Here is a 5909-nt window from a genome sequence, read left to right as displayed (position 1 = left end):
CAGCGTTGGAAACTATAGTCTTAATAATGGAGTCTCTTGGGGCTTGTCTTTGGCTTAACCATTATTGAGCTACGAGCAAGCTCAACGGGAACCATAATCAACCGAGCAATGTTCTTCCATATCTCCTTGGTGCATCAAAAATCTCATTTTGCTTGAACACCCTGATTCAGACCTTACAATGGAATTAGTTACAGGTAGGAAGGTTTAAATCTTCTACTTCATTGGGTAACTTGAATTTTGTTTTGAATGGTATAACACTTCTACAAACTTCATAGTCTTACATTAGGAGTGTATGATAGAATCCTAGGAATGATTGGCTTAAGGCGAATGATGCTCACATACATTGTAAAGATGCTTCATTGAATTTCATAAATAACCAAAACTCTAGGGTCACAATTACTAGGAAACAAGAGAAACCTATACTCAAACTAGTGAGATTTACCAAGCTTATGAGGAGTTATAGGAAGAATGAAATGATTTACTAAGTAAAGCTTAACCCTAAGGAGAAGAAGCTAGATTCACCTTAGCCCAAATGGCTAACAGAATTTGATGATGTATTTATCAAAGAATTCTCATAGTTTTACTGCCTAAGCGTGAAGTTGATCATGCAATAGAGCTTATTCTAGGAGCTCAACCAATCACTCGTAGGCCACACATAATGTCGGTACGTAAATTTGTAAAACTCAAGGAATAACTTACTCAACTTCTTGAACAACACTTCATTCAACCTAGTGTTTCTCCATGGAGTACTCATTTTCTCTTTAATTGAAAGAAGGATGGTATACTATGTCTTTGTATTGATTATTGTGGATTGAATCAGGTAACGGTCAAGAATAAGTAGGCAATACCAAGGATTGATGAGTTACTTGATCAATTATATGGAGCTTCTATCTTCATAAAAATTGATCTTAAGTCAGGGTATTGCCAAATCCGAATTAAGGAAGAGGATATACCAAAGACAAGATTCTACACTCGTTTTGGACATTATGAATCTACAGTTATGCCTTTTGTGTTAAGTATGGAGCCTGATTTACCCTTGTAATTTTCTGTGGTAAAGCGCACATTTGTAAGGCCCCCATTATGAGGAGAAGCCATTGTGCGTGAAGGAAAATCACTCACCGGAAACCAAAATTTTCACGGACAAGAATCAAGGGCAACTTTAAAGGCCTCGGGGGCGGAGGCCCCCGAGACTTTTTTTTCGCCGGAATATTCTTTTTCACCGGAATATTATGGCCGGACCGCGGCCGGAAAGTGGTCGGAAAACAACCGGTCGGTTGGCCGGTGGCCGGTAGTCAATGGCCGATGGCCGGTGGTCGGAAGTCAATGGTCGGTGGCCGGTGGCCGAATTCAATGGCCGGTGGCCGAATTCAAAAGCGGACTTATCTTCTCAAGGGCGGCCACACATGGGCGGATTGGAGGGTCCGATTTGGACTTATTCGCACAAGGGCGGCTACACATGGCTGTCTCTCATAAGAGAGGGCAACCCTTTTGGCCTATAAAAGGAGGCCATTTCTACACACATTTCATAGTGTGAAGTTGATGCAACAAGGTGAGTGTGAGGTGGTGAGAGTGAAGCAAGGCGGGAGCTCCATTAAGGGTATAATCCCTTTGTAAACTACTTCTTGTTTTGAAGTACTAAATCCATTGAGTGGCTGCTTTCCCGTGGACGTAGCCCACATTGGGTGAACCACGTATATCGTGTGTACTCTCTCTCTCTCTACTATACTCTATAATCTCGTGTATATAAATCTGTCTCTCTCCATTAAGTAATCTACTCAATTATCTATTTAGCTACGTCTTATTTCCTAACATTTTGGACTTACAAATGCTCCTGCAAATTTTAATCGTCTCATGACCGATGCATCTGTTTCAAGAGTATCTTGAGTATTTTGTTCTTGCCTTCTGATGATATTTTGGTTTACTCAAGAAATAGAGACGAACATGAACAACATGTGTGACAAGTACTTGAAATTCTACGTCAAAATCAACTTTATGCTAAGCGTAGTAAATGCACCTTCTTCACTGACAAGGTGGATTATCTGGGGATTATTGTATCCAAGGATGGTGTTTCTACTGATCCAAGTAAGATCAAAGTTTTTGTAGCTTGGTCTATGTCAAAATCAATTAAAAAAATACGTAGCTTTATTGGTTTAACATGATGGTATCGCACTTTTATTGAAGGCTATGCTAATATTGCATCTCCACTGACTAATACACTTAAGAGGGCTAAAGTGTTTACTTGGAATAAGTGTGCGAAGCTAGTTTTGAGAAACTCAAAGAAGCTTTGGTGAATGCTCCAATACTACAGCTTTTGGACTTCTAAAAAACATTCACTCTCCTCACTGATGCAAGGGGACAAGCAATCGGTGTCATTCTATCTCAATAAGCAAGGTCAATAGATTATGAATCTCGTAAGTTACGTACGCATGAGTTGAATTATCCTACACACATGACTTGGAATTATTGGCCTTGTGCATGCTCTTAAAGTGTGGTGACATTATCTTCTTGGAAGAAGATTTGAATCACATACCAACCACAAAAGCCTGAAGTGTCCCAACTTGACCTTAATATGCGACAATGAAGATGGATGGACTTATTATGCAAATATGATTTTGGAATTAAGTATAAACCTGGAAAGGAAAACCTTGTGGCCAATGGCTTAAGTAGAAAGAGTATTGTAGAAGTTGTCACAACCTCTACTACTTTCTTAATTGACCTCATTCGAGAAGATATATTTCAAGACCCATATTACATAAAAATCCACTACTTGATGACTTAAGTAATCGCATGGAGAAGCAAGAGAGGCAAATCAAAGGCTTCCACGTTGAAGATGATAATCTTTACTTCAGTAACTATCTTTGTATCCCAAATCAAGGTGGCATCAAGCTTCAAATACTATAGGAAGCTCACGATATACCTATTGTAGGACACCCAGGATGCATTAAGACTTACACTACTATAAGGAAAAGTTTCTTATGGCCAAGACTAAAGCATGATGTGTTAAATTATGTTACAAGATGTTTAACATGTCAACGTATTAAAGCTGAACGAGTTCAATACCCTGAGAAAATTCAACCTAATGATGCACCATAAATGAAATGGGAATTCTTCACAATCAGTTAAGTCATGATTTTCAACCACCCAGTCCACGCCAATAATTACGTCATGCACACCCATGTCTATGACATAAAAATTTCCTTTATGATTCTGCCCATGCAAAGAAAAAGACAAAATTTCAATTAGGCCTTTTGTGAGACTTTTATTCCCACTAGCTAATTCCCCAGGTCTTTTAATTTCTTGGGTTAATTTCAGATTTAGTCTCTCTACAAATTTTGTGGACAAGAAGCAATGTGTGTTACCCAAAATCAATTAAGAACTTCAATTTTGAATTTTGGATTTTACCCACAAATTTTGATCTTTGTATCCCAAATCAAGGTGGGATCAAGCTTCAAACACTATAGGAAGCTCACAATATACCTATTGTAGGACACCCAGGATGCATTAAGACTTACACTACTATAAGGAAAAGTTTCTTCTTGCCAAGACTAAAGCATGATGTGTTAAATTATGTTACAAGATGTTTAACATGTCAATGTATTAAAGCTAAACGAGTTCAATACCCCGATAAAATTCAACCTAATGATGCAACATAAATGAAATGGGAATGCATATATAGGAATTCTTGCATCTCTGGGATATGACCCTATTTTTTGTGGTTCACTCTAGCTTTTAGCAGTGCCTATAAAATCACTTGCATCTACTACCGCAAGGCAATACATACCTATGATGTGGAGTGGTGAAATCTCTTCACTCACCATCTCCATAATCTCTTCTTCTCGTTTACGAGAAGAAGAAGAAGAATACTCTCTCTCTCTCTACTTGCTTACTATCTCCTTTCTTGTTTCATGGTGTATGCGTTTTCTGAAGGCTCTCGTGGTGAAAACCTCTACGTAGCTCTCACCAATACTCTCTTGTGGCAAAGAAAGAAGCCTCTCAAAATCCCCTAATCAATTCTAAAGCATGGTGAGAAGCTCTAAACTCCATAGGCATCATCTCTCTCTCTATGTCGTTTTTTTGAGTAGATATCCTCTGGATGGTTGCTTTTTTCATATACAAGTGCATGTATGGACTTGTCAAGTGCGTATGAAGTTATTCTATGATTATTTCATCATTTTTAATACACTTATTTATGCACACTATGTGTTTATGGTCTCGTCTGTACATAAAAAGCCCTTTCACTTCACGACACGTAAGTGGTAGAAACATTGTTTTGGTCATAACTTACAAACCGTTATGAATCATCCCAAATCCTTTAAACCAAAGATAAAAAACATCACTTAGAACATTTTCTCTTATGGGTTTCATGTGAAAATCACGCACAAGCTAAGAATTATGGTTTTTTTAAAAAAAGCTTACTACCCATTGGGTGAAAGCATGAAATGGTGGTCAATTTTAAGGGATTTTATAGGTGGTTTCCGAAGTAGTTCTCAAGTTTTATTTGTTCCTTTCAAATAATTTATTGGGGGCATGGAAAATTGCAAGAAATGGAGAATTCCACTACTTCAAGAATGCCATCATATTTTGAACATTGTTTATGGGGGTGACTGTGACTTTTGTTGCATGCCATTCTACATAGTATAGGAAGCTACCCACGCGCTACTCCATCTCCATGCACCTTGTGTGAACAAAGCAAGGAAGAAATGCGGACGCCTACCCTCTCTGTGCGACCTCAATCTTCATCGGGTAATGTAATATCCCCCCCCCCCCCCCCCCCTCTCTCTCTCTCTCTCTCTCTCTCCCTCTCCCTCTCTCTCTCTCTCTTGTTGTAGTTGAGCAATGTGTTTGTTTGAGGACATTGTGAATCATGGCTTGTGTGTTTTTTTTTGTACAGTGATATGAAGACTCCATCGCAAAAGATCACCATGGCAGCAGCTGATGGTGGTTCAGCTAGCATGCTTTCATCCAGTAGCAAGCCTAGGAGCTCCACAACATTGGGCATAAAGTCTGAAACTATCAGCGACAAAATCATTGGTACATATCAACTCTGTCTCTTCAATTGTAGAAATTTTCTTTTCAATGTTTGTTTACTATGTCAAATGTGGTTTGCCGCAAGATCTTCTTGGAGGATTCAATACCCCAAGCAAACTCGATTCTGCTACACACGAGAGGAGTTGCATGAGGAGTATGGCTTAAGCTTGGAGGGCAAGCTCTACCAGCACCTCAGTGAGGCTGATGTCATAGATCATGATTGGTTGTCGGTCTGCATGAAGAAAAGGGAGAAGGGCTCTAAAATCTTTCTGCATATGATGCGACCTGATTTTGTAGACGAATGTAGGTTACTATTTCACAAAGTCTACCAAAGCATGCTAGCCAACAAAGAGATCACATACAAGTTTGCAACATTGTTTGTGTACGAGCGATGCCCAACTTCTCAGCAAGATCCTGCAGGTCAAAAGGTTGCATGGGCTGCTTTTGCTGAATAGTTTTTGGACCATTGCAAGAAGCTTCTGGGTGGCATTGACAAGAAAATAAAGATTTGGCTGGAGAATAATGAGGGGACATCACTTCATCCCCTTTGTCTTGACAATGTTGGGGCAAGTCAGAAAAGTGGGAAAAATGCTCTCTTATCTGGTAGCACTTCTCTAGTTAGTGCCTCCTTTATAAGCTAGCAAGTAAAAGCACAGGTGGAGCAGATTTTGGATGCAAAAAGGGATGCATTAAAGGTTTTGAACACAACATTGGATAATGTGAGAGTAGAGCTACAAGACAAGAACCAAAATATGTGGAAGATACAAGGGACATCTTTAGCCGCCGCGGTAGTGCTTCAGGGGCAATTGCAAGAGCTCCAGATATTGTGGTCCAGCATGAAGGGAGTTGTTGATACTGACCCTGATTTTTTGGTGATTGAA

This window comes from Adiantum capillus-veneris, chromosome 17, assembly GCF_014529385.1.
Source record: "Adiantum capillus-veneris isolate H3 chromosome 17, ASM1452938v2, whole genome shotgun sequence".
In the NCBI taxonomy this organism is placed as follows: Eukaryota; Viridiplantae; Streptophyta; class Polypodiopsida; order Polypodiales; family Pteridaceae; genus Adiantum; species Adiantum capillus-veneris.
The sequence above is the reverse complement of the archived record's forward strand: the minus strand, read 5'-3'. Positions refer to the sequence as shown.